Source organism: Ambystoma mexicanum, chromosome 10 (genome assembly GCF_040938575.1).
Source record: "Ambystoma mexicanum isolate Mex_15411 chromosome 10, UKY_AmexF1_1, whole genome shotgun sequence".
Lineage (NCBI taxonomy): Eukaryota > Metazoa > Chordata > Amphibia > Caudata > Ambystomatidae > Ambystoma > Ambystoma mexicanum.
In genome coordinates, this window is record NC_090932.1 from 479,971,756 (window position 1) to 479,995,705 (window position 23,950).

The following is a 23,950-nucleotide window of genomic DNA, read 5'->3' on the forward strand; positions in this document are numbered from 1 at the left end:
TGTTCATGGAGAGCCAATCACAGGTGCCAATAGGTTTTGTAGTTTGCCACATAATATGTCAGCAGTGACACATTTTTGTTATAAAATAAATGTTTTTTGTTAAAAACTTGGAGAGTGAGCTGCGCAGCGTTGGATGATGTCTTTTGTACTCTCTCTTTTAGACAATTGATATTAAAACAGAAAAGCACTTTGCCAAAATTCCTGAGTCATTTTGGTTATTGATGTCTGAGTAACTTATGCATCGCCATCCACCTCTGAGCTTTGCTACCTCGTCTTAAAGGGCTCTTGTGAATAAGTGTTCTGTATGTCCTTAATGCCAACCCTAACAAGCTGTACACAATTCAGTGAAACAATGTTGAAAAAAGAATTGCAACCAATAGTGCAAATTTACTCCACAGACAAACTGCACGTGCACAGTATGAAAATAATTATCTGTCAACAAGCGACAGCATGACTAAATAGCATAGAAAACACTATCTCTAACAAAGCTGGTTTACAGAACATTTTAACATTGTGATTAAACTGTAGAGTAATACTAAAGCGTAAACTTGACGTGGAGCAAGGTTTCATTAATCAAGCACTTGGTACAGTTGTTGGCTTCCGGACATACCCATGTGACAAAAGCATTCAGTTTGCCAATATTTATTTGACGAACTTTCAGAAGTTAAAAGGATAGGAGGCTCAACAGCCTGATTCCTTCTTTTCAAAGACATGTCTGTACACAGAGAACAGTTTTCTCTGTCTCTAGCATACGCAGTCACTATTAATAAATCGCAAGGTCTAACCCTAGACTGAGCATTGATTGACATTGGCAGCACAGTTTTTAAAGAAGGCATGAGTTACGTAGCACTGTCACGCCTAGGTACACTTGAAGTACTATTTCTAGTCAATTTTGATGCAAGTAAAGTGAAGGCTGACATTCCTTGCTTCGTAGACTACAACTGACTATGTGCGCTCCACACACCCCATCTCAGAATGTACCCTGTTCCTCAAAAAGGAAAACTTTGTAAATGAAAAGTAGTGTGAAAACAACGTATACATGATCTCCCAATAGTACCTCCAAAGAAACTGAAAGCAGCTGGTACTCCATCAATTACCATAACCACAGAAGGATTTATGAAAAGGCAAATGCATACCCAACTACCTCTTTAAAAAAGCACATGTACTTCCATCAAATGAGTCAGACACAGAATTGTGTGGTCCATTCAAATTTTCCAATACAACTGGTGTAAATTGCTATGCAAATATAGCAATCAATGTTCTATTCCAATTGCCAGCAATTGTTGAAATCATTTACTTAAACAGTGCAGACCAGTTGTGTTCTCCTTCACAGAAATGCAACAAACAATCCTGACAACACTTAGGGCCTCATTACAACCCAGGCAAAGGACTATGGTGCTATTAGCACCATGGTCCATGCCGGTGTCCGCCATGGCGGAATGGGGGATTACCACCCCATTCCGAGGTTGGTGGGGCGGTAATTCCCCATGCCGCCATGGCCCTTCCCCATTCCCATTTTTGCCCCATAGGGCTCAATGGGAATGGGGAAGGCACTAATAACGGTACTGCAAATTGCAGTACCGTTATTAGCACCAAAGTCCGTTTGCGGGTCCCTGCAAAGGGACCTCATAATTAGGCGTTAAGGGTTTAATGGAGCCAACACCATTTACGGCGCCGTTAAATCCTTAACGCCAGGGTCGTAATGAGGCCCTTAGTGTCTCAGGAATAAGGCAGGAATTGGACTTCTGTGCAGGAATGGTGCGATTCACTATAAACACAAAAGAATATCCACACACATTTCTAATGTACTTACCGCAAGTACTGGAAACAAAAACATACCTATAAATGAAATCCTCCAGATTTCATACATGTGGAAACATACATGCACTCTCTGCAGCCATGAGGTGCAGGAACAAGTCCCTAACTAGTGCTATTTGTACGTATCTATACCTAACTGTGAATCCATCCCTTTACAGCAGCTCGTACAGAATGCAAACCATGGCATATTATGTACTACTTGCAATTCCGACAATCGTCTCACCTTATAGATACAATCAGATAGCCAATATATAATAGTTATGCTTTTATGATACATGCAGATGGTAGCAAAAACCACTGCAATCTTACTAGCTTCACACACAGGCAAGTATCCCTTGGCAAGAAAACCTTCACAACAGTAGGCATAATCTACCACACGGGTGCCACAACCAGTGCAGGTCACTATACTGTGTAATTTAAAAAGAAATATGGATGGTTTGAATGCAATAATACTTCTATTACTCTGAAGCAGAGATTTCCAGCAAATCTTGCAAATGCCAACTTAATAGTCATGAAACCAAAATGCACTCACTGATCTGGGTACGAGTGCCTACAAACTTCCTCAATCACCTTTGAAACTACCAACTGCTAGAATAAGGCAACAGCTGTCTAACAATGGCCATACCAATGCAAGAAATACACAACTACATGTGACTACACCCATAGTGCTGCAAAAGCACTTCACAAGAGTGAAACATGTAAATCCACCAACAAGAATGAACGTGCTTGAAGACATACCCTGCAAAACGGAGAAACTTAAACAGTTAGAATACACCACCTGGCATCTAACTGCAACCATAATACTACAATATTACTTCCCATTACTACTCAATTTGAAATCCACCACCAAATATAAAAGTCCTTCTGAGGAAACCTTTCAACACTTATTAAATATAAACAACCACAGTATACCAACTGGAATCTTACTGCACCTTCAGTACCACAATATCCAATAACCCAGCTGCCACATGTCCTATGTACTTCTCCACACATACTATTACAGTACTTCAACCAGTGGGCAGACTCTAGGGTGCATGACCTCTGGCCATGCACCCAAGGGTCTAGTAGCTGTTTGCAAACACCACAGCATAATACAGCCTATACAAACATCCTTGTATCTCTTGGACTCTTGGATGCATGGCCTCTGGCCATACACCCAAGACTGCAGTAGCTGGCCACAATTACTTCCCACTGCATAGACTATCATCCACCCAATAATCTCAAGGCAGTCCAACAAGCAACCTACCACACACCCTGTCCACTTCTGTCCACAAAATGTTACACTACTTGCAGCCAATCGGTAGATTCTTGGGTGCATGGCCTCTGGCCATGCACCCAAAAGTCCACTAGCTCACCACAATTACTACAACATAATACAGCCGTGTACACAACAATCCCTACACTGGCCTCAACCCACACACATAAACCAGCCACCTGAAGCTATGTCCACTTCTGTACACATTCTATTGCAGTACTGCAACCAGTCAGCAGACTCTTGGGCGCAATCCATATTCCACTGTCACATTCTTGAATGTATGGCCGTATTATGCTGAGGTGGTTGTGGCCAGGCCCTAGACTCTTGGGTGCATGGCCTACAGCCTTTGGCCATGCACCCAAGAGTCTAGGGCCTGGCCACAGCCACTGCAAAATAATACAGCCATGTAGGCAAAAATCTGGCCACTGGCCACAACCCACACACAGAAGGCAGCCGCCTTAGTCCCTATCCACTTCAGTTCACACACAACTACACTACTTGCACCCACTGCACAGACTCTTATACACCCATGAATCCCAGGGCAGTCCAATAACCCAGCTGTCACACGCCCTATGCACTTCTCTACACATACTATTACAGTACTTCAACCAGTGGGCAGACTCTTGGGTGCATGGCCTGTGGCCATGCACCCAACAGTCTAGTAGCTGGCCTCAAACACCACAGCATAATACAGCCTATACAAACATCCTCATATCATCTTGATTCCACTCCCCTTCCCTAATAAAGTCTGCCTGCAGTCACCACATAACCAGATCGCCTGAGGACCTACCCGCAAACTGCTAATCTGCAGACACTGTGAACATAGGACAGTCTTCTTCCACCTAAACAAATACATCATATGAACCATCTGTACTCCCCCACCATTTGCAGCCCCTCTACCCAACACCATATGCCCAAAACATGTTTTCCAGCCATTTCCGTTGCCGCGCTATCTGTAGATATCCGCGGATACAATATGGCAGGCGTTTCGAGAAAATGTGACGCACATCACGCTTCCCTCCAGCCAATCAGTGGGTGCGTTGGGTGTCCGTGGACATGACGTGCCTCTCCTGGCCAATCAGAGTCCAGTCCGCAGAGCAAAAAGGGAAATGGGTCAGCGGAACGGAACCAGATATCACACATTTTTGTTGGACCCACATTTTGCCCCTTTTCATCAATGACATTTGTGATGTCATCTTTGATGTCCTGGGTGTTAGTCTTAGCAGTGCACGGTGGTGGCGCAAGTGTCGGGGTTTTTCGGTTTTACTTGTAACCATAACGTCCCTTTATCAAAGTTTTTTCATTGAATTTCATAGGTTTTTGTTAGTGTAACTTAACCATAACGCCCCTTTAACAAAGTTTTTTCATTGAATTTCATAGGTTTTTATTACTGCAACTTAACCATAACATCCCTTTAACAAAGTTTTTTCAGTGAATTTCAGGGGTTTTTACCAGTGGATGCTATTTTCCTACAACTTATTAATATCATACTTTCCCAAAATAGCAACATTTGTGTCCAATTTACAAAGTGTCACCTTAAAACTCTGCCATTTCTCACCTTCTAGAATCAATTTTAACACTTCTATACATGTTTTGCAGCTATTTCAACTGGTTTTGCAGCCGTTGACATCTACGAACATTTGACTTCTATGCAACCTCTCGGACAGTGCCACATGACCATACACTGGCGCGCGGCATGATGACGTGTCCGAGAACCTGTCCACACTAAACGATAATATCTGTGAGTTGCGAACTGTTTGGAACTGCATTTTCTACTGATCTAGGAACTTTCAACTTCAAAATATCCCTTGCATAGCTCCTACACCTATCCCTACTCATTATCCATTAACAATCTAGTACACAATACATACTTTTAGCAAAACTTCTATTTATCTCAAAATGACATCAGCTAATGCCATCCCTCCTCCCCAAGATCCACCAGCACTGCGATAATCAAGGAGCATGAGAAACACTGCCCCCTACCTTAGAAATAACACACGTGCACCATTTTCCCCTGTTCACCTGCCCCTCCATAATAGTGTTTGTAGCCTCTTCCCTCATTTCCCTCACCACCTTCCGTTCTATGCTCTCCTGCCAAAAAACACAAATACATCAGAAAACAACAAAAGAAATGTTTGTTTAAGAATCACCTTTCACAGTTAAAAAATAGAACTAAAAAAGAAAAAAGGTATAGACTCCATCTTCTTTACATTTCTCAGTAAAATACATAGGGCCTCATTACACGGTAGGCGGAGAACCATGGCGCTATTAGCGCCATTGTTCATGTCGGTAAAATACCGGCACCGCTTTGGTGGAAAGGGGAATTACCGCCCCATTCCAAGGTTGGCGGGCGGTAATTCCCCTTCCACCATTGCCCTTCCCCATTCCCATTTTTGCCCCATAGGGCATAATGGGAATGGGGAAGGTGATAATTACGGTACCGCAAATTGCGGTACCGTAATTAGCTCCCTGGGTCCCTTTGCGGGTTGGTTTTTAACGCCTGCAAAAAGCAGGCGTTTAATTCCCCAACACGCAATGGGACCTCGTAGTAAGGCGGTAAGGATTTACCGGTACCGGTAAAATACCGGTAACGGTAAACCCTTACCGCCTACCGTGTAATGAGGCCCATAGACTCAATAAGATTTTCCAACATTTCCATTTGCATTTTGTGTTATGCTAATGGGAATATTTTGGGTTCATCCCCCGTTCCAGGCACTGGAACGGTGGATACCAGCCCGGCAGCCCAAGTTATCAGCCCAAGCGAAGTAAGGGTGGAAAACATGGTCTCCGGACTATTATCTTCCCATTCCAGCCCCTCTAATGGGGGATGAAGGCCATTAGCATCCTAGGTTCCCAAAGCGGGAACCCGGTGTGCTAAAAAAAGGATTCTTCGTCCTATGGAAGGCGGGGTTCCATAAAGGAACTCTCTTCGCTTTCCATGGCAGCCTGCAGATGGCGAAAAGAGAACCCTATGACCATATTACCGCAAGCACATTTTTCTTCCCTTTCAAACCTATCCCAATTTCGAATAACTTTACCACAAAGCAAATCCAAGGTGGACATGGTCACTTTAACCCCTTGTGTTGTCCCTCGTCATCATGGCCAGTAGCCAGATTGTCCGGATCATGACCTTATTCAATGACCCAGACAATGTGGCCACTGCCCATGGCCACAGGCTACACCGCAGTCACCAAAGGTATATCACTATTCTTTGTACCTACATTATGACACTTGTCAAAAAATAAAACACAGACATATTTGCAAAACCATGCTTTAAGGTCCTTTCCAATGCTCCTTACATAGGTTTCCTGGAAATCCACCAATGTTTTATTTGTTCAAAAGTGTCAAATGTATGCACATACAATAGTCATATAACTTAGCCCCCCACTTGACAAAATCCATTCAGACTTTACAAAACATGTATATCTAGATTTAAAATCTTTATACAAACATTTGTGTAGATTCATCAAATTGCACCACATTTATAAGACTTTACAATATTTTTGGATCCCCCCTCAAATTTTGCCCCCTATTGACAGAATTTCACCAGACTTTGCAAAAACATTTGTATCTAGATCTATAATCTTTTTGCAAACCTTTGTGTAGATTTGTCAAATGGCACCACATTTATAATAGTGTTTGGTGCCTCTTCACTCATTTCGCGCCCCACCTTTTGTTCTAAGCTCTCCTGCCAAAAAATAAAAAAAATACATCCGAAAACAGCAAAAGAAATGTTCCTTTAGGAACCACCTTTCACAGTTAAAAAACAAAATTAAAAAAAAAAAAACGTATAGACTCCATCACTTTACATTTTTCAGTAAAGTACACAGACTCAATAAGATTTTCCAACATTTCCATTAGCATTTTGTTTTATACTAATGGGAATATTGTGGCGTTCATCCCTCGTTCCAGGGACTGGAACGGTGGATACCGGCCTGGCATCCCAAGTTATCAGCCCAAGTGAAGTAAGGGTGGAAAACAAGGTCTCCGGACCATTATCCCAAGTCCTGCCCCTGTAATGGGGGATGAAGGCCATTAGCACCCTAGGATCCCAATGCAGATACTGGGGGGCTAAAAAAAGGATTTTCCATCCTACACCGGGACGGTGCAGGATTCCTGGCACCATCCCGGTGTAGGAAGGAAAATCCTTTTCCAAGATGGCCACTATGGAAAGGGAAGGCGGGGTTCCATACAGGGCCCCTCTTCGCTTTCCATGGCAGGCTCCAGAAGGCGAAAAGAGAACCCTGCGACCATATTACCACAAGCACATTTTTCTTCCTTTTCAAACCTATCCCCATTTCGAATAACTTTACCACAAAGCCAGTCCCAGGTGGACATGTCCACTTTAACCCCATGTGTTGTCCGGATCATTACCTCATTCCATGACCCAGATAATGTGGCCACTGTCCATGACCACAGGCTATACCTCAGTCACCAAAGGTATATCACTATTTTTTGTACGTACATCATGACACATGTCAAAAAATAAGAACAGGGACACATTTGCAAAACCATGCTTTAAGCCTTTACACTATTTTGGGAGCCCCTCTCTAATGTTGCCCCCTCTTGACAAAAACCCACCAAACTTTGCAAAAACATGTATATCTGGATCTATTATCAGTTAGTCAACTTAAGTGTAGATTTGTCATATGGCAACTCATTTTTAAGCCTTTACATTATTTTGGGACCCCCCTCTAATTTTGCCCCCTCTTGACAGAATCCCACCATACTTTGCAAAATCATTCGGGATCAGGTCATTAATATAATTGCATAATTTCATGCAGTTTCATTGAGTGGTGTCAAAGGTATAAGCCATCTAAGAACTGCTTTCCACCAACCCTGAATTGCAGAGGACTGTTCGCGAACATCCAAACTGTTCGCAGACTTTTATGGCAAAAAACGCCTGTTTTTTTGCTTCTTGCAGCCATTTCCCTTCCCATCCTCATCACCCCTCATCTCCCCAGAGATTATTTGATAAGTTTTAGAAGTGCAATGTTGTGTTTTTTATATGTTTTTACTGCGATGTCCGTGGACACAAGCCAATTTCCGCGAATCCATGATGGCAGGCGTTTCCAAAAATCTGACACACTTCACGCTTTTCACCATCCAATTAGTGGGCATGCCTGATGTCCGCGGACACCACGTTGCCTTCTAAGCCAATCAGAGTCCTGTCCACAGACTAAACAGGGAAATGAGTCAGCAGACTGAACCCAGACATCACACATTTTTTGGGACATTTTGGTTGTTTAAAAAAAAAAAACAAATGGACAGATTTCCACCAAGTAGGAAAAATCTGCATCATTGCGTTCAGCAACCTCTTCAGGTGATGGATTAATCGTCCACATGACATGTAACCCAAATGTAGACTTCCATAGTGCACCACGACAAAGGCAACATTTGTGACGGATGCCACATATGTGCAAAGGCGAACCATCCCACGAAACTGCAGTCACCCTTACAGCCCCAGAAAGCGTCCACTCCTTCCAACCCAAAATTACCAGGCACTTTGCATCTCTCCTTTTCGACACACCTCACGACACAGTATTAGGACGAAATAGTACCGCCCCTTCCTGTCAACACACCCTAAACAAATTATTGCCTATTTCCCTCAATTCCATTTCCATGTCCACCATGCTCATAATGGCAGAATGTGGCACATGCACTTTCCCATCTACAGTGAGGACCACATCCCAGTAAAGCACACACAGTACTTCTTCCCTTTGCACCATGATCCATGCATGTGACCATGTGAACACCTAACATTATGCACACATGTAACATATGTAGCAGCACTTCTACCCAACTTCCCCACACCATAAAACACCCATTCACAAAAACGTGTCACAATTAGCAGCATCCACAAACATACCACTGCATGCACCACCCCGACCCACTGCCATTCACAAAGTATTGTGCCACTGGCAACCTATGCACAACAGCTTCACAACATTGGGCCTTCTTCAATAAATCTACATGCAGCAGAGTATATAAGATGCAATTCAACCATACCCTCTTCCATATTCACATTACGTAAACACTGCACCCTGTGGCCACACTACACAACTTCTCACTGCACCATCTCCTGCCTTAAGCCAAAAATTGTAGCATGTTGCAACTATCACCACAACCACGGAACGCACAATACACACTTTGCAACTCACTTGTGATGCTGTAGCACATCTACAATGTGCTTGAAAACCCATTCTCCAAAGGTCACCCCACTGTGCCTGATGCACTATCAAACCTGCATTGCTGCTGTGGGTGTGCTCCTTGCACACATTCCCTGCACCTTAATGCAACCATGCATGTCAGCATGTCACCAACTACCACTATGCACATACGCATCACTGGCACCAGCAGTCCTACCCAACCTACACATCGCAATGGATATGCACAGCATTAAATGCAACAGTTACCATAATGTACAAACATTACACTGTCTCCGGCACCCCTACGCCCTTTCATTCACATACTATTGTCTTACCGATTTCCACTCAGAAAGTATTGTATCACTGCCAACCTAACCACACAATGTTCACAATATTGCCCATACTACAAGCAATCTGCACACAGCACACTATCCTATATCCTACAATCTATATTGAGAGTGGTGTATTTGGGGCCTATTTTGTTTGTTGACTAGTGAACCAACTAAGAGGAGTTCCGTCTTGTCATTCAGGCAGAGGCTGTGGATGACCATCCATGCCTGAATGATTGTGTAGATTACGTTCACACAATGTACATCTGTGTAATAAATGCCTGTCAGGGGTAGGAGTATCTGGGTGACATCTGCATAGTTTGTGTAGGTGACAGTTTTGAGCTCAATGCAAAAATGTGAAATGCGAAATCATCTAATACTTCCCCTTACACATTTTAAGTTAATTTAGGAAGCATTTTTTCCCAAAAAATAAATCCTAAATTAACTTGAAATACTTATCTCCCACTTAATAGCAGCCACACCTTTTACCACATCTCAGTTTGTCATAGTTTTGCCATTCAGGTAGCTTCTCGATCTCAGCAACAGACAAAGAAAAAAATAAAAAAACATTAAAACTACGCCATCCCCAACCCCCAAACCTTCAACAACCATCCTTCATCACCTTGCCCACATGCTCCCTGCCCTAAAAAACGCATAATTAACACCCTTGATATCATCTTAGAGTACTTCTCAATTTTGATTTGGAACTTGATTCTCGAATCACCAATGTAGGACTTTCAGAACTGAAAAGCTTGTCAACAGCAATACATCATGCAAGATAGATTTGGGCCAAACCAATAAAGGATTTTCTTTGAGTGCTTGTGGATGACTTGTTTCTTATTGGGCACAAATCCATACAGTGGTTTGGGTTGTGCGCATGAACAGAACTTTTATTTTTTTCCGGTGGAAAAACAAATGCAAAAATGGAAAAACACACCCTTTGTTTAATCATTTATATTTATTTAACTCTAACACGGATTTGTACAGAACTTTCTAGTACTGAATCTTCAGGTTTTCTATGGATGATGGGTTTCCCCATAACGATAGGGCAGCAATTATAGACCAGGAAAAACCTTCTAGACATAATGACAAACAGAAAAGTCACTTCATAGAACCTCAAGGCAGAATGCTAAAGCAAAATAAACCACATACACCTGTACCTTTGATTATTATTGAGGAACTAATCAGATACTGCAGTGCTTCTTTTAAAGAATCACTTTAGACTAATTAAATATTTCAATATGTGAATTCCTACTGTGCTTTAATTAGTTCCTTCCACTCAATGCATATGTTTTTCATGGCACATACAGAATCTATCAAAGAACATACCTTAGCTTTGACGTCTCATTCCTTTGCTACCAATAATACAAGAAATGACTGTGTCCAATACAAACAGCAAGTGGTTAATATAAGTGCTCATTTTCCAGAAATTCATAATTTGACGGCGACGAGCCATTGCATTTATGCTGTAACGTAAACATCTCCCTGCCACTACATTTTCATTATTTGCATTGCGGAGTGCAAATCTAAAGGGAAAAAAAGGGGGCATACAAGTTTGAATGCCACGTTTTGCCTTTCACATTTGCACTCCAAGGTGCAAAGTGAGTAAACGCTGCCTCGCATGCCGGCATGCCAGACAGTGTTTACTTTTGTTTGTGAGCTTCGCTTGCCCTACTCGCAAGGCAAGCAGTGCTCGCAAATAAAGTTAAACCCTCCCCGGCATGCAAGAATGTTGGGGAGGGTTTCATTTCAATAGTACAGGAGTGTGTACAATCGAACCCATGGGGTCTGCCTGCTTTATTGATTCATTTAAAACTTTATTTTGGCAGCATGCCATAAAATCCAGAAAACATAAATAATACAGTAACCTGCAAGGCAAATAATAAATACAATATAAAAAGAGAGCAGTGCAATATCCTAGAGGATGAGATACAAAGAACTCCAATCTAAATCCTCCTTAAAATGCAAGAGTGTGTTAAGCTCATCTTTAAAATCTTATGAGAATTCACACTCGGTCATTGGCATATTTAATTAGAAAATACTGTCAAACATAATCACCATCATCTTATAATCATAGGTTATACATTTCTGGACATAACCAACAGGATTTTACTTTCAGGGGAGTGTTTCAGTAAAGCCATTCTTTTCAGTCATGCTCTGTCAACATATTATGCAACAGCAAGAACATTTGTGGCATCATCAGACCTTTTGCAGAATTGCACAGCTTCTCTAGAAGATCTGATACCAAAGCATAAGAATCTTGGTTTCAGACACATCCTTCTGTACAAAATTCACAGGGGATATGCCAAGGAAATGTGCACAACTGATTCAACCCTTTGTAGACAATTCAGGCATTTGTTTGATTCACCCGCATTCCATGCATTGCATACTACAGCTACTGGTAGAATACTGAACCTCAGCTTTATGTACAGGATACACATCAATCTACGCCTCATGAAATCTAAATACGATTCATAGCGCCTGTTGCTCTGTACTTCACAATAGACTAACACAACAGCAGAGTTAGATACCAGTCTCATTCGATCACAGTCTTATCTGTGCCAATTATCAGCCTTAACAATTTGTTTGGCATAATCCCGAATACCAGCTGGGGACTGCCAGAGGTCAGTGTGGCCTAGTTCACACAACCATGTTTTGACAAGCAGGAACCACTTCACAGACAAAACTCTTGGCTGGCCCAAAACATCAATTACTGCTTATCTAAACGCGTAGAGCTCTCTACTACTCCATATTCAAATCCAATACAAGACAAGCAATACAGCAACAACATCCCCTATATCAGGCAACCCTGTTTCTTCATGAGGTAAATTAGTGGAGGGCCCCCAGGGGAGCCCCACATTTTTCTTTGGAAACACGTTCTCAATGTCATCAAGCTTGCTTTACTTAGTAGCACCCTAATGCTCTGCAGCATACACAGCATCGTGCCTAGCTTGCACTTCATACACTTGCAACAGGGTTCTCATTGTGCCATCACCATATTGTGGCATATAGCAGGCAGACCCCATGTGGATCTGCAGCATCTGCACCAGGTGCATATGCTGGTGCATTTGCGTGTCGGAGAGGAAGGGAGTGGTGGAAATGCAAATTTCGTTCCACCCCTCCACTCTGTTATACAAATGATGCAATATGTGGTGTGGCATGATTGAAAGGCGTTAAAGCCTACTGAAGACTTTTACACCTTTCAATCACGTTACGCCACTAGAGAAGATGAGCTCCATGCAGGTGTCAAAGAATGTGGTATTATTAGTCCAAATACAACTTTGTATAACCATTCATCAATAACTGTGATTCAATTAGCATGTGAAGCGTAACAGAATTACAAACAAAGCAATATATTATTCATTCATTAAACATGCATGACACGATAGAAGAGAACACTGGCAAACACTGAGCTGAAAATTAGTTCTTAATGTCAAAGTCTGACCCTTAACTCTGTGATGATTTTCCCGGCTTGGCCGTGACAATATGATGTGGGGCCCGAAGAAGATTAGGGAGGATCTGCTGCTCTCCCTCACAGCACTGTGGGTAGGGAGCAGGGGACTACCACTTTGCCTATGCCAACATTATTGCCCTTTGAAAGTATTAGACTCAGTTATTTGGCATGTGTCGATGACCCGCTAACAATTCCCATGGGATTCTTAGGGCATAGCAAGCTTGCCGTTCCCATGCTGGATGAACCACAGACTATGGTGCAGAAGCAGGTCCTCATGGCTCTACTCTCTACTCACAGAGCTCAATGAAAAGTACATGCACAAGTCAATGAGAACCTTGCTGGTGGACCAGCCTTTTCAAGGCTCAGCGCACAGTGAAAAAGACACAGGGAAACCTAACACACCCCTAGGCATCTGAAAAAGGACAAATCAACTAACAATAGACAGAAAAGATTATAACACTCGGCTGCAAGACCTTACCATAGACTCTGCCCACAGGAATGGAATGAACCACTGCAAAAACCTATGCAGTGCATACAGTCCTACTGGCGTCTGGAGTAGTGGAGCACTGAGCGCAGGAGGCATTAGAGATGCATTGGGTGTGTAGGATTAGTAGATGCTGCTGGAAGAATCTTAGTGCAAGAGGAATTGATGATGTAGAAGGAGTTGTTCTTGCATGAGGAACTGGAGGTGCAGTAGATATTAGAGCTGCAGAAGGAGTTAGTAGCGTAAGAGAAGTTGGAGAAAAAGCATAGACAACCAGAAAAGGTGAAACATGTAAAGAACCAAGAAGATGGTAGAGAGAAGAAGATTGCAGAGTAGATGAAGAAGGGGGCATGTATAAGATCACCAGAAAAAAGGAAGGTGACGCAGAAGAGACATTTCAAGAATAGAAGAAATAGAAAATAACAAAGGGATATGGTGCAAATTCCCCTGAAAATATTGTGACAGACAGAGCCAGACAAACAGTAAGTCAAACAAAGCCTTTTTGTTGATGAGGGAAGTTTGAGGAGGTAAAAGCCCATAGTCAGATAGTTGAGATGTTAAAATGACCTTGAGCTAAAGGGCAATTGATGAGGTTCAGTATTAGGGTCAAAGTAACAAGTGCATGTCATCTTGGCAAGGAGGGGAGCAAAAAGAGGGCTGCAACATTATAATTTTAAGACTTTAAGGAGATATGGAGACAGATTAGACAATGTGAAGGCACCTCAACAGTCTTCAAGCTTACCTTACCTCTGGGAATTGCTTTGAGAAGAACTGTAGTAGGAGTTTCTAAGACATGTTGGCAATAATATCCACACAGTGTCTACATAAGGAATACAATATACCCAACATGAAATCAATTACAGGAGACACGTTGTACAAGAGACAGTATCACCCAGGAAAGACATTGAGATTACTTTTGAGGGTTCTATTTGAGCTGAGAATAATTCTTTCCTTGATGAACCTTCTTTATTTGCCAACATTGTACATTGTCCTGAATGAAACGTGTACAGCAAATTCCAGAAATGTGTGATTCAGAAGTCCACTTGGCTTTGTTACAGTGCTCTGTGTTGTATTAAATAATCAAACTTAATGGTTTAAGCAAAACAAAAAATAAGAAGAAGGTAAATATAAGCATCCTAAATTGCAAACTGGAAAAGAACAAGTAACATCTTACAACAATTCACTAGTTCCTGAGGCAACAATATTGGCTTAAGGTAAAATAAAATGTGATTAAGTGTGCTGTCCAAACCATTGGTAGAGATCAGATTAAGTTAACTCATTTTTATACCAGAGGTAAGCCATTGAACAACATAAGAAAAAGAGAACCAAAATGAGCATATCCTGAAAGCTGAAAAAACATACACTTTCCTCACTACAAAAAACACTCTCAGTCAAGATATAATTTGTTCTAAATAGAAACATACAAACAGCCCTATAGAGTTCATTAATTGTGTGCCAAAGAATTGTACGTAGAAACCAACATAAAAAGAAGAGGAGGAAAGACAAAGAGGGATACAAAAGAGTAAGCAAGCAAGTAAGCAAGAGGATAACCATAGCCAGGTACAGGGAATAAAATACAGGTATCAAAGAAGCCAACACAATAGTTATTAATCTGAGTAATAAACAATATCTGCAGAAAATAAGGGCTTTAAAAAAGCCCTACTTAAATTCCACTACAAAACTGGAAACTGCTGACATGTATGCTGGTTGGTTACAATTACAGGAAATCTGTAATTAAAAAATGCAAACACAAAGATTAAAAGTACCACAGAAAATAATGATCCCAAAAAAGGTATAAATATAGGATGTTGTTAGTATTAAGACATTACTTTCATTAGAGGGAGCTGATGAAGAACTGACCAAACATGTTCAAGCTGACTCATGCAAAGTGTTCTTTAAACCAGACAATAGTGGTTTAAAAAAACAATTGTGATTTACAACTTAGTTACCAGATGGAAATGTGATAGATACTTTGTATGAGGGATTTAAGATCATGGATCGACAAATAGCCAATCAACACCAGTAAAAACATTAGCATTGAGCAAGACAGAAAGTGAATGGTAAATGAGGAATTTGCAGAACATGTTTCTGAATATGTTGAAAAAATATTAATATATTAGCTACACAGCTGTCTTACTCTTTGAGGGATAGTAGTGAAACTATAAATACAATCAACAACATTACATGAGCAAATATAATTTGTTAGTACATCTTGATGTAGTAACTGTACACTTCCATTGAATTGAGACTTTGGTTATGATGGATCAATCATATTGTGATCTACAATCTGCAAGGTTTTATACAAGGAATCAAATGATTACGGAGTTGCTACAAATCCTTCTGAAAAACATGTATTTCTCATTTGATGAGGAACTTTCTTTACAAATTCAAAGATGAGCCTTTGGAGCTTAATATGCACTGACAGTAGAAAATCTATTTATGAACTATTTCGAAATAAATGTTTATACAGTAATCCAAAAAAGTATGAGAATTAAGCATTATTGTTGCAAAGATATATAGATGATATATTAATATTTTGTAAAGGGACACAAAATGAACTAGTGCATTTGTGCTCAGCTCTCAATAATAACACTTGTAATTCATTATGGTCAAAATAGTATAGCTTATCTTGATCTTATCTTGATATAAATAACAACACAACATCCATTACAAAGGAAATTGCTCCACAAAAAGTGTTGCTGTGACTGGCCCAGGGATATCCCTGTTAGGTGAGGTTATGGTCCCTTCTCAGCCGAGGGTGGGAGGACTGCCAGGGTTGGTGCCACAGCCATTCACACCCCAGAAGTGGGGTGTTGGAGTTGGGAGGGTCCCACCCCCAGTCCCTATCCCTTCTGCATATGCCTGTTTTTGTGAACAAAGTAGCACTGTCTATCACACCATGCCTGCCCAGCACCATTCTAGCCAGTCTCTTTCCATTTGTCCTGTAGAATCTACCACCTAAACAGTTGAAATTGAACAGTCAGCAAGTGCATAAGGGGAGACCAAGAAGAGCAGACAAGTGGCAGATCCAACAGTTCAGCAGCATGGACAAAGCATGTCACTACGTTATTCACTCTCTTGCAAAAAACAGAGCGATAATGAGCGCAGAGTGCTCCTGCAAAAAACACCAAACACAAGACAGCAACCCGCGCTGGTAAAATGCCAGTGTGACCAGGCTGCAAAACTGTTGTTAAGACTCTCACTAGCATAGACACAACGGTTATCTGCAGGGTAGCCGCAAAAAAGCACTATCACCAATCTGGACTGCTAGAGCTGCTGGAAGACTCTTACATAAACTGGGACATTCACTGATGTAGGCTATCACTGCTGGAGACTGAAATATGGATGAATGGTTGGATTGAAGAGTATGGGGTAAGGAGTTAGGGTTAATTGTGTCCCCACCATTGTAAGAGCACATGAAGTAAAAATCCACATATGAAATCAACTTAATGAAAATACTCAAAATATAGCAACTCAACAAAAGTGACATCACAGCAAAGCATTTAGTGAAAACACTGGAGGAATATACACTCAAACAGATAACATAACTTGATTTTGGTGGAATTATTTTCTAAGCATGTATCATATGTATGGTGCATGTATTATAAACAAATGAAAATTCTCTGGTAAAGGCTGCCATTTTTGGTTTTGGTGTATTTTGGTGTTGCACATAATCCATATATATAGCAAACCCATTACTATATAGAAGAGAGTGGAGAACGGGAGTTTTAAATCAAAATATCTGCTTTGCGTGGCATCTGGCAATGCAGGTGCATGAAGCAGAAAAATCACAGTTTCTTAATTTGAGTGCCCCTCCGTCATTTGAACCCATGTGCAGTGGTTTTACATTGATTGTGCCAATCTGAATTTGCCTTTTAAATCACATGCCCTATTTCGCTTTTGATGTAAGATGATCCTTCCTTTGGTGCTGCTCGGGTCGGTTTGTGTTCTCTTTCATGTGACTTTTTTCTGTTTCCTAAACTTCGACCCTGCATGCTCAATCTTTGCAAAACATGGTCTACCTACCAGCGATCAGCACCACCCTCTCAACCCTCACCACTCAGTCTGCAGAGACCTGTAGGGTATTAACAAAATCCAGTTCCCCAGCCAGATCACGCTAAGGATTGTCGAGGATACTAAATTCCATGTAATGAGGACACCCAGATCATCATTGGAGGTGGCAATCAGGTAAGTGTAAAAAAAAAGAAAAGCATACTTTGGGTGTATGTATGCAGGTCCAGCCCTAGGATTTGCAGGGCCTTGGGTGACAAATGGTGTGTGGGGCCCCCTTTACTTGCATAGTGACATCAATAATATCACAGAAAATATTGTAGAATGAGTCTTCAATACGCAATGGTATCATGGGAAGTCTAATTAAAAACACAGCGCCATGAGTAAGGCAGGAGAGAAATAAACTGGTGTCCAGCATATGTATTGCCAATATTAATATAAATATTAAGGAAATATCAGGAGTGAGGCTTTTGACAGTGTGTGCTGGATACCTTAAATAAACTTTCAAGTTTGGCAGATAAGGCATAGTGGGATAATGGATCTATCAAATATTTTATTTCGAATAAAACCATACAGTAAAATAAAAGATGGTTAAAACACAATCAATAATGGGTGAATAATATACAGATAAAAAGATGAAATTGTTTTCTCTATACATAAGGTGTATAATAATCAGGACACAAGTTGAAAAACACAGGATAAGAATCATTACAAAGCATTACAGTAAGTAGAGAGTTAACGTGCAGGCCCTGTACCAAGAATAAAGCTGTATCCAAATGTTTAACTAACCAGACTAATGTATCTCAATCAATCAATAAATACGTTTATTCGGAAACGAATTTTCCATGAACAGTAATGCAGGATAAAATACAATAAAATACAATACAAAAATACATGACACAAAGATAAAAACACATTACATAAGATGACAAAGTTTAAAAAGTGTGTGTGTGTATGTCAATTCATATCCTCCAAAGGGGTACAAGAGTAATCATTAGTTCATCAATGTTCAGTCAAATTTTGAGCGATAATTTTAGTTCTCCGGTGCCAGGCCTTTCTCAAAAAGTCCACTGAGCCCCAAGCCACGTGCAGCGTGGCAGCTGAAAGTAATAATGTATCTAACAGCAGCTTCTTGGCCTGCAGGCTCTATCAGTTTCACCCTCCGAAGCCACGCCAAAAAAAAAATGTATTGGGCAACATGGGAGGAATGATGTCGATCCTCCATCCATCTGCAATAGGCCATGGCGTTTGAGGTGCACCATACACCAAACTCTCTAAGAGGGGCTCTCAAGTAGCCCATTCTCAGAGCTCTATACCCACCACAGATTAACAGAAAATGAATCACAGTCTCCTCTCTCAAGTTGCATTTAGGGCGTATCCCTGTACTCTTACTTCCCCAGTCTTTTGTGAAACAAGCCAGCCTGAGTGTACCCATCCTGAAACTCACATACAAGCTAGTGTATAGGGAATAAAGGGCATTGAGATATTTCTGGAAGCCAAAAAGTGACAATGTTTAACAAGGCCTTCCTTACTGCCCAGCCTACCCCAAAAGACAATAGGAAGAATCAGGGTTAACTCCTCAATTGGACAAACCTCTGTCTCAAGGTGCACAAGTGTGTTTGGAGAACTCAGGGGAAGAAGGAGAATGTTTTTGAAGAACTTATTTTCCACCCTCCTTAGTATCAGAATATTACCAAAACCCTGCCATTCTGCACCAAGCAGTGCAGCGCAGTTTGCTTGCTTTTTAGATAACTCAATAGCTGGGGACACTGCACTCCTCGAGTGTGTGTTAATCCCCCTGCTTTATTTTCCCAGGCTGGTGTGAGCCTTATCCACTTGGCCAGACCACAGCCCAGTATCATGAAATCTTATTCTTAAATTGCCGTAAGACGTCACTTGCTCTAGCCTGTGACCAGTAACAACAAAAATGGGTAGGTCACATCGCCTGTTGAACTTTGGTTTAAAAACCAATATCTTTGTTTTATAAATGTTCATACTCAGTTTTAACTCCTCACATTTTCTCACAAACACCTCGGACATTGATCTAAGCCCCTGGAGAGATGCAGACGACAGGACAGCATTCAGCTCCTGATTTGGGACAGTTCATACATTCTAGTAAAAGGGTGTTGACAATTTCTTCAATGTACACAAAAAAACAAAAGGGGGGAAAACACAGAGCCCAGTCTTACACAGATAAAAGGATTTGGCCGGGAGCATACACTTTTTTTTAAGTTGACAAGCAGGGATTTGAGACTAGTCTGCAATTCAGGACCTTGAACAAATCTCTTCCCAGATATAACAAGTAGAAATGTTTTTTTGTAAAAGGTCTTCTCCAAACCTTTGTTTGAAAACACCATCTGGTGATTGTGTTTTGCTAACTAAAGTTAACTGCTGTTTTTGCAGGCATTTCTTATTTGTTTTTATTTATATTGCGCATATATTTGCCCATATTGTCCGAACAAAAAATACACTTTTATTTCCGAAGCTACAGATAAGGATTATGTTGGCTGTAAAAAGAAAAATTCCAAGCATGTTTCAAGGATGTAATATTAGAGCAGGGATTGGCACTGGGGCAATCGGGGCAGGTTGTGTGTACGGCAAGATTGCCATATAGTGTCATTAGAGATCACACATTCTTCCCCTGCAGGCTGGGAGCAGCATATGAGATATCATTTAATGTCAGCATTCCTCTCATATATGTGAACAAGACCTAGTAGAATGTAATTCCTTGAAGCAAATAAGAGTAGAGATAGTGGACTTGAACACCAGAATGAGTCAATATATTCAGAAGAACAGGGTCTGCGATAAAAAAGGAAAGTGCCCCAATTGTTGCCACAGATGGCTGGTACATCTAACACTGTTAATGATGTTGATCTGAATGTAATATCAAATACCGTAGGTGTACACTCCCCAGAGTCAAGGGGAGATGGAATGCCAGATAATAATGCGATGATATAGATGATATTCTTGTCCTGTTCATGCCTTATTCATTACAATTAGGGCCACATGATTCAGAAGTTTAATACAGAGCAATATCAGATAGACACACAAATGATTATAGAAGTAAGACATTTGCAATGTGATAAATTTATAATATGTATTAGAATTCCAAATTGTAAAAATTGTAAAAACACAAAGTGAGCAGTAATTAGTGACTAGCGTGTATACCGCTAAAACCCCAATGAGATTTGTTTAGATCTCCAAATGCCTAAAAAAGAAGGTATCACAATACGATGGAATAAGGGGTAAAAGGTGATAATAGAAACCGAAGATGTTACGTTATAATTATTTGTAAATCACAAGATACGCCCAGGGACATCTTGGCACTAAGATAACTCAGGTAAGAAGCATAACAGAAGAGAAAGAAAATAAATAGAGTTAGGTCTTCAGGGAGTGCCTATATAGCAGGTGATTCTCCCTGGCACGAAGTGCAAAAGGGAGATAATTCCATAGTTTGGAGGCTGTTATAGAAAGCGTAAGGCCCCCAATACGAGAGTTTATAAAACAGGGAGTTGAAACCAAACAGGCCTCGTCAGAGCGAAGGGCCAGAGCGGGAATATAAGGGTGGAATTCAGCTTGCAAATATTCTGCCCCTGTTCCATAAAAGGCCTGATTGACCAAACAAAGAGAGTATGATTTGCCACAGGGAGCCAATTCAGGTGACAGAGTACAGGAGAGATACATGAACATATGAGGATCAGGTGGTCGCTCGGGCTGCAGAATTCTGCAAAACCTGAAGTCACTGAATCAGATATGCAGTTTGCGACAGAAAGAGAGAATTACAATAGTTCAGTAAAGTTAAAACCAGTGAGGAGACCACTGGAGCCCTTAGCTGGGACCATATGAACGGAAGAACCATACGCAGGATTTTTAGATAGAAGTAACCTTGCTGACAAACTCACTAATCTGATTTTCGGCAAACAACGAGGCTGACATTTCTATCCCCAGATCTTTCACAACTGGTACAGGCATAAGGAAAGGGCCAAGAGAAGAATGCCAGAAAAGAGGAGTCTAGAGAGCAACAGAGGGAGGGCCCACCACTAACACCTTGGTCTTGTCACCATTCACCTTGAGCAAGTTATTGCACATCCATTTCCCCATGGCCACCAAGAAGACTCTGATCCTGGATGCAGCCTCATCCAGAGAGAGGTCAAGATGCACAACAATTTGTGTTTCGTCTGCATTAGAATGGCATAGGAAGGCGTTGGCGTGGATGTGCTTGGTCAGAGGCTGAATGTAGATATTAAACAGGACCAGTGAGATGGCTGACCCTTGAGGTACTCTGCTCATAAGAAAAGTAGGGCAAGAGCAAAAAGGGGGGTGAAAGATAAATTGGGTCCCGTCAGACAGAAAAGATGAAAACAAGGATTAAGTTGCCCGAGACAGGACGCCCCCAGCAAGACACTCCGGTAGGATGGCATGGTCGATGGTATCAAAGGTGGCAGAGAGGTGGAGTAAAATTAACACTCCCAGACTGAGAGGGGTCAACAAAAGTAAGATTCTCCATAAATTAACTTAGAAGGGGACCCACTAAGGATTCCAAAAGCTTCATCAGAAAATGTAATATAGAAATGGGATGAAATGAAGCTGGAATGGAAGGATCCAGGAAAGGGTTTTTCAGAAGTGGTATAACTAAGGCGTGTTTTAAGATCGAAGGAATATGGCCAGAATGAAACGTGAGATTAACTGCCTGTGCAACAAAAGGTGCCATCAGGGGCATAGCTTCCTTAAGCACAGAAAGGGGAATAAGATCAGTAGAGAAGGCAGATTTACCTTTATCGGCATAAGACCATAAGTTAGATTCATTAAATACTGAGACTGCAACAGGTGGCTCTGCGAGACCACAGCCCAGAAAAGCAGATTTGTGCCTGAATATTATCAATTATTTCTACAAAGTCCAGGGACAGGAAGTCACATAAGGACTGAGTTGAAGGAATTACCTCATGCTGGAGAGATGAATTGGAGTGCACAACTCTAAAAAGTTCTCTGTGTTGGTTAAGAGAGACTTCCACCTGATTCATGAAATTGAAACACTTAACTTCACAAATGACTTCGTGATGAAGAGAGGAAATGTGGAGCAATTTCGACAGCAGCACGGCTGTAGGAAGATCGCCATTATTTCTCAGCTTGTTTTTGTTGGAGGCAGGGAGCCTGGAGATGGTCGTCAAACCAGGATTCGGACAAATGTGACCTAGATTCAGGAAATTTAAATGGGTCAAGATGGTCAGCAGATGCTGAGAAATCATGAGAAATACAGGCATTGGATGGCCCTGACAGTGTGTTTCCATCTGAGTCAAAATGTCAGCACAGGGAACTGTGTGCCAGCTCCGCTGAAGAACAAGGCATATTTTCCATTCGGGGATAGAAGATTTAAATTCCCAAGAAAATAGTACCATAAAATGATCTATCCAGGTGACAGGCAAGGAGTGATAGCTTATAATTGAAGGCTCAGAAAGAATGAGATCCAAAGTATTTCCTAATTGATGGGTGGGTCACATTAGCGGCTGAGGTAGAGCAAGGTCATTCATAGCTAAGATAAAATGACAAACCAGTAAATAGGACGCATCGTTTGGTTTGTGATTGAAGTCACAGAGCATCCAGAGATTAGCAAAGAGAAGCTGAAGATCTGTGACTAGCACTACAAGGACTCGCAGAAATCAGCATCAAGTTCAAGAGGATGATAGGAAAGCAAAATCTGAATGAAAATAGTATGAGACAGAATAAAATGCTTAAAAAGCGCCTCCCTTTTGATGTTGTCGTAACTGATAAGCAGTGCAGTACCAATAAACCTGGACCTGAATATTATGGCAACCCCACCTTCTGGGTGGGCAGCAACACGATCTACGTGAAGAATATTAAAATCCATAGGTAGAAGCTGGGCCAGAGGCAGGCCGGAAGATTCACAGAGCCAAGTCTCAGTAACATAGGTGAAATCCACAAGATTGTCATTTAAAAGGTCATAGCAACATTTTTTAAATGTGAGTTAAAGAGGCCATGGGACTAGAATGAAAAGCCAAAGAGAACGATAGTAGCCATGTGATCAAGCTTCAATAGCATTCCCCTTGATAAAGACTGCCTTTAAGAGACTTCAGACATTGACCAGGGACAAGGCTCGACCCCACTGTGCTAGTCTGCTTGTAGATATCGAGAAATTATTTGTTTCATCCTGCCATTCATGTCACAGAGGGAGATGTCATAGGAGGTCACCCATTTTGCCTCTGTGGGGTAGGAGCAGCACATGAGATACCATTTCATGTCAGAATTTCAGACATGTATGTGAACTAGCATTACAAGGCCTAGTAGAATGTAGTTCCTTGAAGCAAATGAGGGAGTAATGTTCTATACGCTTAAAGGGCTGTGAAATATGCCATATTTAAAATAAGCAACTATAGTGCTTCAAACAGCAAAAAGTATATTCAAAGTGCTTTAGGTTTATAAAGTCTTATAATA

At 41.3% G+C, this 23,950-nt stretch overlaps 1 protein-coding gene across 5 annotated transcripts in view; it reads right to left on the reverse strand.

The window, feature by feature from the left end:
• The window catches only part of LOC138491509 (alpha-1,4-N-acetylglucosaminyltransferase-like), a 674,441-nt gene that overhangs the window by 15,321 nt on the left and 635,170 nt on the right, over positions 1-23,950 (reverse strand). The gene's annotated exons all lie outside the window — the stretch shown is intronic.